General features: G+C 37.4%; 1 pseudogene; it reads right to left on the bottom strand.

The window, feature by feature from the left end:
- Positions 1–5,176: 5,176 nt before the first annotated feature.
- LOC135274527 (small nucleolar RNA U3) lies at positions 5,177–5,252 on the bottom strand (annotated as a pseudogene).
- Positions 5,253–10,566: the final 5,314 nt, after the last annotated feature.

Below are 10,566 nucleotides of genomic sequence, written 5' to 3'. Positions count from 1 at the left end.
GCTCTTAAAAGTTTCCTTTGGCCAATGATTACTTGTTAAATCAGGCCAACTTTGCTCCTTAACGTGACAGTTACTCTCTCCTCTGTTTCCTGCCAACATGCCCGCACTTGTTGCTCAGCTTTAGGGCTTCCCAGGACTTGGGTTGGCAATGCCAAACCACTAAAATGCATCCATTGCTAAAACTGGTTATATACAGACCTATGGATGCAAAATTCTAGGAATACTCTTAGTAAATACACCCCATGGAAATATGTTCACTAAAATACATGAGCAAGAACGTACATAACAATGTATACTCACACTATGATCTTGAATCTACTCAAATATTTATAATCGGTAGAATGGATACAGAAATCATGGCCTGTTTACTCAGTGGAATACTACATGCTAATGCTATTGAATGAACTACAGTTGCATATGCATATTATGGGCAGATTTTAAAGACCTAATAATGAACACAAGAGGCCAGATACAAAAAAAAAAGGGTATCCTAGGTAATTGCAATTTTGTATAATTTAAGCACAGGCAAAACTAAACTATGGTGTTAAAAGTTAGAATAATGGGCCAGGCACAGTGGCTCATGCCTGTAATCCCAGCACTTTGGGAGGTCGAGGTGGGCAGATCACAAAGTCAGGAGATGAAGATCATACTGGGCAATATGATGAAACTCTGTCTCTACTAAAAATACAAAAATTAGCTGGGCATGCTGGTATGCATCTATAGTGCCAGCTACTTGGGAGGCTAAGGCAGGATAATCCCCTGAACCCGGAGGTGGAGGTTGCAGTGAGCTGAGATCGCGCCACTACACTCTAGGCCTCGGTGACAGAGTGAGACTCCATTTAAAAAAAAATGAAAAATATTAAAAGAACAATGCTTTTCTTAAGAGGAAAACTAAACACATTCTCAAACTTCCAGAGGCTTTCAGTCTTCCCATAGTAGAAACCACAGTCCTATTTATAAAGATGACATGAGCTGCTCTCCCTCTCCCATTGCTATTTCTCTGACCTATTTCCTAGTAGTCTTTTTCTTACTGATTGCTCCAGCTACACTGGTTTCATTTTTCTGAAAATTCCAGCATACTCCTGCCTCAGGGCATTTGTGCCTGCTATTGCTACTGCCAGGAATGATCATTCCTCAGATATATACACAAATTCCTAATTTCATTCAGATTTCATTACAATGCCATTTTCCTCAGTGAAGACTTATTTAGCTGTCCTTCGTCAATTTGCAGAGACCATTCCCCCATACATCCATTAATACTTTTTAATCTCCTTGCTCTGCTTTATTTTTCTCTTTGGCTCATTTTACTATCTTGAATATTATGTATCATAATAATTTACCTTCTTGATTATCCTTCTCTCCCACTAGAATACAAGCTCCATAGGGCAGGGGATTTTGGTTTTGCTTGTTTTATTACTCTATTCCCAGAGCCTGAGAGAGGTTGTAGCATAATGAGGCTGAGTAAACATTTCTTGAATTAACGAAAGAGGCATCAATGTGGCCTAAACCTCAGAGCCTTACTGAGCTAACTCAGCAATATGCTGCATTTTTTTCTCATAATAGAAGTTAGAAAATATGGTCAAGACAGGGATGTTAAGAATGAGAAGCGGCCGGGCGCGGTGGCTCACACCTGTAATCCCAGCACTTTGGGAGGCCGAGGCGGGTGGATCACGAGGTCAAGAGATCGAGACCATCCTGGTCAACATGGTGAAACCCCGTCTCTACTAAAAATACAAAAAAAATTAGCTGGGCGTGGTGGCGCACGCCTGTAATCCCAGCTACTCGGAAGGCTGAGGCAGGAGAATTGTCTGAAACCAGGAGGCGGAGGTTGCGGTGAGTCAAGATCGCGCCATTGCACTCCAGCCTGGGCAACAAGAGTGAAACTCCGTCTCAAAAAAAAAAAAAAAAAAGAATGAGAAGCAAGTGAATCTCCTCACCTAGAAAGGGGCAGCAGGTAGTGGCAGATTGACTTATGGTCAGAAGTAGAGTTGTCTATTTCTGTTTGCTTTTACTATTGTTATTAAATTTGTTAGACTAGAAAATGCCACAGAAAACAAAGCATGGCCCCTTAAGCCAACAGGTGTTGAAAATCAGAAGCTAAGCTCCCTTCGAATACGAAGGGGAGCACAGAGCAGGGTCTCATGTGTCAGTGTGAATGGCAAACTATCCAGTGGTGTGAGAGGGTTGCCCTTCTGGAGTGAGTAAAGTTTAAGTATAGGGCTTTAAGTAATCATGATTCCTAAAATAAATATGGAGGTTGAGGATTTGACCATTTAGATATAAATATATTTTGTAAAATAATTTGAAACCAATTTCATCATCAATAATGTTGACATATGAGGCAAGCTTTCATTTCTTTGCCTCAGTCATTCATTTTCTTTTTTTGACAAATAAAGACCATAAATATTCAAGACATACAATATGATTTTACACACACACACACACACACACACACACACATTGCATAATGACGATCTCAATCAAATTAATTACATATCCATTACCACCCATGTTGTACCTTAGATTCCCAGAACTAATTCATCTTATAAATGAAATTTTGTATCCTTTATGCTTTCATCAACATCTCCCTATTTCCCCCATTCCCCAGCCCCAGGCAAACACCATTCTTCTAGTTCTTTGCTTCTGTGAGTTTGACTTTTTAGAATCCACATATAAGTGAGATCATACAGTATTTGTCTGTCTGTGTTTGGATTATTTCACTCAGTGTAATGTTCTCCAGATTTATCCATGGTGTCACAAATACCAGGATTTTCCTTTTTTGTGAAGGCTGAATAGTATTCCATTGTATATACGTATGTCAGATGTCCTAGAGGTCTAAAGTGCCAAGCTCAATGTACATCAGTCATTCTTTTGGGTCACATTTACTATGGTTCACTAGTTTTGGTCCAGGCCAGTGGTTGGTCAACATTAGTTGCCTAGTAAAAACACCTAGAAAGACCTAAAATGATGCTGATGCCTGGATCCCACAGTAAGAGATCGTGATTTAATTGTTCTGGGGCATAAATTGTCAGGATATTTTTTTTAAGTTCTCCAGGTGATTTCGTTAAGGTGCGGAACTACATAGTTAACATTTTAAATTTGTGAAATGTGTAAACAGTTAGAATTATATGCTATTGATTGATTTTTGCGTTCATTCCTTTACTGTTGCATTCCACAAGTATTGACTGAATACCAGCTCATTAAATAGGCCACACACTATGCTAGTGGCCAGATACATGCTGGTAAATATGACTGGCCTGGATGCTCCATAGTCACCATTATAGTCACCTATGGTACATTTTATTACACAAAATGAGACAGAATCATCTCTTCAAATGACTGAAAGTTGTTGCTAGCCATGAAGACAAATAGTTTTGAAGTGAAATTATGAGATGTCAGGATGTCATTAACAGTAACAAGAAATCCTTCTCCCAGATATTTTTCATGCACTTTCTTGCTTATTTTTCTTCTTTTAGAAATGTTCATTAATGTTTCAACTATTACTTCACTGTTAAATTGTTAGGGTTTGAAACGCTCATCTAAAGTAGCATTTAAACCTGAAGCATTGCTGTTCATGGACTAAGTAAGATTAGCTGACCCTGTGAAAAACTACATGTCATTTTGGTTCTTACTATTCGTTTTCTTTAAAAGAGAGGTGGAAAGATAATAGCCAAAGGCAAACCCCACTAATTATGTATAAACACTTACGTTGCATCTATAGCTACCATTTAATTAAAATATAGTTAATAGCACAGTATATCAAATTCAAATATATACTAGTACAACGACTGCTAATAATTATAATAGCTAACATTTACTGAGCTTTATTTTGATGAAGCAAAAATGAAAGTGCTTTACGTGCATTAACTCATTTTGTTCTCAGGGGGAAAATGAGATGAGTACCATTACTATTTCTGTTTTAAAAGAAAAGGAAACTGAAGAACAGAAAATTGATCCACATGCATTGACCTTCTTTGTGCTAAACAAATGCACATGGATATAGATGTTTTTAAAATGTAGGTATGCACTCAAAATGCCTTTGTATCTGAGCTGCAAACTCTTCAAAGTCTCACACCACACATCATTATTCTTGCTTGTTTTATAAAGAATGGCCTTGTTTTCCAGTTAATGTTGTCATGAGTCAGGTAGTTCATGAGTCTCAATTCAGCAGAATTTCCAGTGGAGAATGTTTTTATAAGTTTTATATAAAAGTAAGGATGTCAAAATCTAATCCAGGGTATCAGAGTTTTGCCAGAACGTTGTTCAGACTGAAATAAAAAACATGATCTCCCATGGGATTTCCCTCCATAATGAAATCATTGAGATATGAAGCGCCCCAGGAGAAGAACTATTCAAGTTCTAGCCATTGGCAAATAAGAAACCAATTGAGATTTGTTTTTAAAAGAAGATGGTGTAATATTCCTATAGTTTGATATTAGGAGGGAAGCCAAAAACCTAAATTGTGGACCATCTGGAGAAGAAATATAAGAAAGAAAGCCAACAAAAATATAATTACAACAACTGGCTTAGAAATAACAACTGCATTTATTAAGAACAGCCAAAGCAGGGATGTCAAGATTGAAATCAGAGTTAAATTTCCACTTCAGCTTGACTGTGGGAATAGCAAGAGAAAATGCTGTTGTGTGGAGAGTCGATCCTATGAGCAAGAGATATGAGAAGAATGTGGCAAAATATCAGAGATAGGACCCACACTTAAAACTGTCTCATTGCTTTTCAAAAGAAATCAATAATGAAAGAGCTTCAATGGTATGTGAGACTCCATGATTGTTTCTACCTGAGAGTGTGAAGATGAGGCAAACATTGTCTTTTCCTCAAGAAGCTTAAGTCTGATGATGTACATAAAACCACAATGTCCACAAAAATAAACAAAGGGAATTACCAAAACAGAAAATGTATGATTTAGTTTAACAATAAAGGATGTAGTCATTAAAAGTCAGCACATAGGATATGATCAATCAGAACTTCTCTGCTTCCTATAGTATTCTAACAGGAATTCATTGAATTGACAACCGCAAGGAACAGAGTTTTATTATATGCACAGATATGCTTCATTCCTTCAGAATATGTGGCAGGTGTCGTGATAAGCATGGTTACTGAAATTAATACAGAAATATATATTTTTCCTTATTTCATCACAGATTTGCGAAGTGAGAAAAAAATTTTTTTCAGTGCTCTACACAGAAAATTCTCTAGTAACAAACTGTAGAAATGATTCCTGAAAGTATAGTCTTGAAAAATTTTTTTGAATATAATGCAATGTGTAAATAAAATAAAATAGGAGGCTTGCTTTGGTGAATGAGTAAAAGGTGATGCTAGTAAGGTTTCCAAGAATAGATTTATCTAAGCTGAAACAGTGTTAAGTATTTCTTTGGAGGTTAAAGGAGAAGCAATGAAAGACATATGAACAAAAGCTCAGTGTCCTAAAAGGAAAAGCTGGGCCCCTGGGAGAGCTTCAAGTAGTTTTGTACGAGTGTATTAAGCGGGATGGACGATGACTCAATAGCAGAAAGGGGGCAATAAACTGAAGCAAACTAAAAAAGGGTTTTACCTTTCCATTGCTGGGGAATCAACAATCGATTTTCCTACTGTAATTGATGCAAACTGATTTACCTTTGCATAATAAGCTACAACTTACTACTTGATTATACAGTAAATTGACCACCTTTTGACATTTGGATTTTTGACTCAGAGCAAGAGGAATCTACAATGTGCTATGGAAAATGCTTTTGGATCTAATTCCTTCACCCTTTGTGGTCTTTAGAATATAGGTATCTCAAAACTCAAAACTGATCTTAATTTTTTCCTGCTAGGAAACATTCTTTCTGGACATAACATATTGTATTTCTTTCAGTTATACAATTTGGCCACTACCGGCATCCTTAGCACCATACTGCACTTGCAAATCCACTCCCCCTTCCTATCTGTGCTCTAGAACATCAGCTGACCCTCCAGTGGCCTTCTCCCTGCTCTCTTCCACTGCCAGTCCTCTGTTCCCGCTTCGCCAATTGCCTGGCCTGATCTTATCCTCTTCTCTTCCGCTTGTTTACTAGGGAATGTCTTCAAAGCTTCAAGTTCCTTAGGTGAAGATGCCCTCAGAGAGAAACTTCTTTGGAAACACTCTGACCCATAGCCTCTCAAAATGGGAAGAAACCTCCTCCATAACACGTTTTCCGTTTGCATTTTAATTGTGTTTGGATGATGATTGACTTGTGCCCTTCTAGATGTCACTTCTGACTCTCTAGAAGATCCAGTAGGACCATGGCTGTCCAGAATGGCCTAATTCTTTGACTGGGACTCCCTTCAGAGACTGCAGTGTGTTGGCTGTCCACCAAGTCTGGTGTAAGGGGGACCATTTTCCTCCATGAGTCCTGCCAGGGAAGCTTTTGAGATTGCCTATGGTAGATCCTGAAACAGCACAAGTATTTCAGGTTTGTGGCCAGAAACCAGAGTTTTAATTTTTCTGGTTAGTTGTCTGCATTTAACCATACAGAAATTTCAAGAAATATATGTATTATTACAACTTTATTTTTTTTCATTCATTGTGTTTGCTTTTTGTGTGATGTTCAACAGGTGATTTTGAAACCCGAGAGTCCATGACTATGTATGTTTTTTCTTTTTTTCTTTTCTTTTTCTTTTTTGTGATGGAATCTCATCTGTCACTCAGGTTGGAGTGCAGTGGAGCAATCTTGGCTCACCGCAGCCTCCACCTCCCAGATGCAAGCAATTCTCATGCCTCAGTCTCCAAAGTGGCTGAGGTTACAGGTGCTCACCACCACACCCGGCTAATTTTTGTATTTTTTAGTAGAGATACAGTTTTGCCATGTTGGCCAGGCTGGTCTTGAGCTCCTGACCTCAGGCAATCTGCCCACCTCGGCCTCCCAAAGTGCTGAAATTACAGGTGTGAGCCACATGCCCAGCCACTACGTATTTTCTCCTAGTTATTATTGCATATTTTGAAGTTATGATCATAATAACTTTGAAATTATGATCAATTATGATCAACTTGGTATACAAGGTAAAGTGTGGATAGACATATTTTTCTTTCAAAAGGGTATTATCTATAGTTTATAATTTGTTAACTTGTGAGTGGCTGGATGAATGGTTTATCATACCTCCTGTACATTTCTTTATAATTTTCTGTGAGTCTAGAATCATCTAAAAACGATATTTTTATTAAAAGGGGTATTAGTCAATTTCCTCACTGTAAGTTCTCTTATTGTTTCAAAAACCTGACTAAATGAGTATATTTTTCCTAAGGTAAGTCTGTGTAAGCTAATGACTTGAATTTATTGAATATCTCATTATCTCCTGCACTGTCTATTGGAAGAATAATTATTGACCTTCTGGTTTTCAGCATCTTCTCTGAAGTACAAATCAGATCATGCTATTGATCTCTCCTTCACACTCAAAACTTAGAAGGCCTCCATTTGTAATGGGACTTCCTCTTGACCAGCCACATCTGTGACACCACCTTCTTTCCTTCAGATCACCTCTTTTTACCCTCTTCAATAATTCTCAATAATTCTAGACCTACCAAGGGTGTTTTTTATAGTACGTGCAATCACTCAGGCCTCCTTCTCACCATGAAATTCATTATCATGTGATGATCAGAAATTTTAAATCATAGTAATTCTTGTCTTTGATCAAAAAATTGAAATACCAATTATTATGATCATTTACTTAATTCATTTTCAAATTTGTATTGTGAAAAAAAATAGTGATTCAGTGTCACAAAGCCCTGGGAATATTTATTAGCTTTTTACTCTTAGGCTTCTTTGATACTCAGTTTTCTTTTCCATAAATGGGGATAAGCGCACCTACCTCATAAGGTTATCATGGAAATAAAACAGCTAGAGAGGGACACTGTGTATGGTACGGCAGATACTCAATAGTTCTTACCCCCTCATCCCTTACCTCCCATGCAGCTTCCTCTTAATACATTCTGATAGACAAATTCATTCAAACTGTGGAGATGAAGAAGTAACAGGGATTGTTGATAGTGAAAACTTTGAGAACCAAAGTCAATTTACAGCTAATTTGATAAAAAACACAAGAAAGGCACAGTCAAGATTAGCACTCAGGTTTCTGTGACTCCAACTGTAGGCTGCATCACTACACTTCCCTGATAGTTAAGAGCACATGTGAATTTCCTGCATTGAATGTTTAGAGTTTCAAAATGCAGGCCACAGAAATTAGAGCCAAGAGATAACTTGACCACCACTGTTCTAATATTGACCTCACCAGTGTTTTAGATGGAATGGATAGAGACTACATTTGATTTCCATCAGCATGAAAATAAAAACTCTGACATTCTTGGCAAATGAACTTGTGTGGGTCTCTTAGGTGACTAAGAGTGATGAAAAGTTAGAGGGACTTGAATTCCCCGTAACGATAAGGATAATTGGATTGGGGACACAGGTCTAAGCTCTGTCTGGGACACAGGCTCAGCTCCAACATGGGAGTACTCGGCTCAGCACAGCCATTTTAGAATATACACTGAATTACATTGACTTTTCTCTCTCCTCTGTGGCATAAATTCAGGTTTCAGAATCCAGAGTAGTCCCTAAACCACATGAGGTCCCTGACAGCTAGAGGTGTCTGTAACCGAATCCTACTATAACTCAGGAACGTTGTTTCTATTTCAACACAGTAAAGGCCACTGTAAGAATGTTTACTTTCACTGATACAATAATGGTTTTGCTAAAAATTAGCAACTTTGCTTAATATATTTGGTCTGTGTGAACCAAGCAAGGTAACTGATAATAAAGTAAACATTTGTTTTATGGACTAATGTGGGTAAAATACTACAGTTATTGCTGCTATATGCTTTAGCATAGTGTACAAAATATATTTACGAATGTATCTGTTGGTAAATAATGCCTAGTGGTAATTTACATTTTTCTAAAGACTAAAATTGAAGGAGGAGTGAAGTTGGCAGCACATGTCATTGGCATTCTTGATCCATTCAATTGAAATTATTAATTTTTTTAAAATTTGGGTAAAGTGGTCTTGGTATTGTGACCATTAAGATTTTTCTTAAAATTAAGAACAAGAAACTAATGTTTGAGTCACTGCAGTGATAATAGAGGAGACTTTAATCTACTTGAGAAAAGCAAGTATACTATTTCCCAAAGAACTTACATGAGAATTTGTCATTCATTAACTTGGTAAATTTATCGTAGGCCAGCATCTAGTCTTTAAACTTGTAGCCTCTAAATTTTACTTTCTCCCAACAGCCAAGAATGCATTCATCAACCAAGACTGATTTATAAGTCAGAAAAAAATTAATATTTTATGAGAAACATGACAATCTCAAAGCCTGGAATACACCTATCAGCATGATCCGTGCATCTTGTCCTCATCAATCACTCAGGAAGCACAATCTTACTTAGGTCACTTTTTGTTGAGCGTAAAGTCAGATCCCAAGTCTTCAGCTGACCAGGCTAAAAGGTCTTGAAGTGAGTCAGCTCTGGGCAGGATGGTGCCCATTGGAATCACTGAATATAGCACCTTCTCTCATACCAGTGCTTTGCTGGTACCTTTACACATTGCCTCTCTGATTCCCTTTTCTATGTTTCTAAGGCTGTCCATTTCCATTTCTGATGAGCATATTCTTTCTTTAGCTATATTAACATATTTAATTGAGTTACACTTAATCCTTTTTTCTTTTTTTTTTTTTAACGGAGTCTCGCTCTGTCACCAGGCTGGAGTGCAGTGGTGCAATCTTGGTTCACTGCAAATTCCGCCTCGCAGGTTTAAGCAATTCTCCTGCTTCAGCCTCCCAAGTAGCTGGTTTTACAGGCGAGAGCCACCATGCCTGGTTAAATTTTTGTATTTTTAGCTGAGACAGGGTTTCACATGTTGGTTTCGAACTCCTGACCTTGTGATCCACCTGCCACAGCCTCCCAAAGTACTGGGATTACAGGCATGAGGCACCGTGCCCAGCCAAGTTACACCTAAATCTTAAAGGGCAGAACTATATACACCATCTCTTTAAATTGCTTTTTATATGTCAACATTGTTTGTGATCTAAAAGTTCAACTTTCAAAGAGCTGTCTTATTGTCCTCCTTCTATATTTTTAAAGATGTCTCAGTAGAATCCCTGAAAGCAACCACAGTTCAGAAAACAAACATAAAATAGAAATGTTTTTTCATTGCTAAAAGTAATGGCCAGCACTACGAACAGCAGGTTCTATTTATGAATTGTGAAATGAGCTGATCTCAAGGTCTTTACAATTGACTGTTCAAATGCTGGGGGATCTTTTCTTCCTGTTTATTTTGCTAAAGCCCATCCAGAGTGTTCCACTCTGTGTTTCTAATCAACCTATGAGATGTGACCACATTGATCATCTTAGGAGGTCCTGCCATGTAAAATTTTAGATCTATCCAATTTTTAGTGCAATGTTTAGCTAAATTATTTCTTAAATTTCAATATTTAAATAAAAAATTAGAAGTATTATTATAAATTTTTAAAGAAATATCAAAGTCTATAAATAGACTTAAGTTATCCTGAAAATCAATGGTAGACTTTGAGAATGATTCCCT

The sequence above is a fragment of the Aotus nancymaae genome, unplaced genomic scaffold, assembly GCF_030222135.1.
Source record: "Aotus nancymaae isolate 86718 unplaced genomic scaffold, 86718_ANA_hifiasm-v0.15.2.pri h1tg000011l, whole genome shotgun sequence".
NCBI classification, from domain to species: Eukaryota; Metazoa; Chordata; class Mammalia; order Primates; family Aotidae; genus Aotus; species Aotus nancymaae.
Note: the sequence above shows the minus strand (reverse complement) of the source record. Positions and strands in the feature narration are given on the sequence as shown.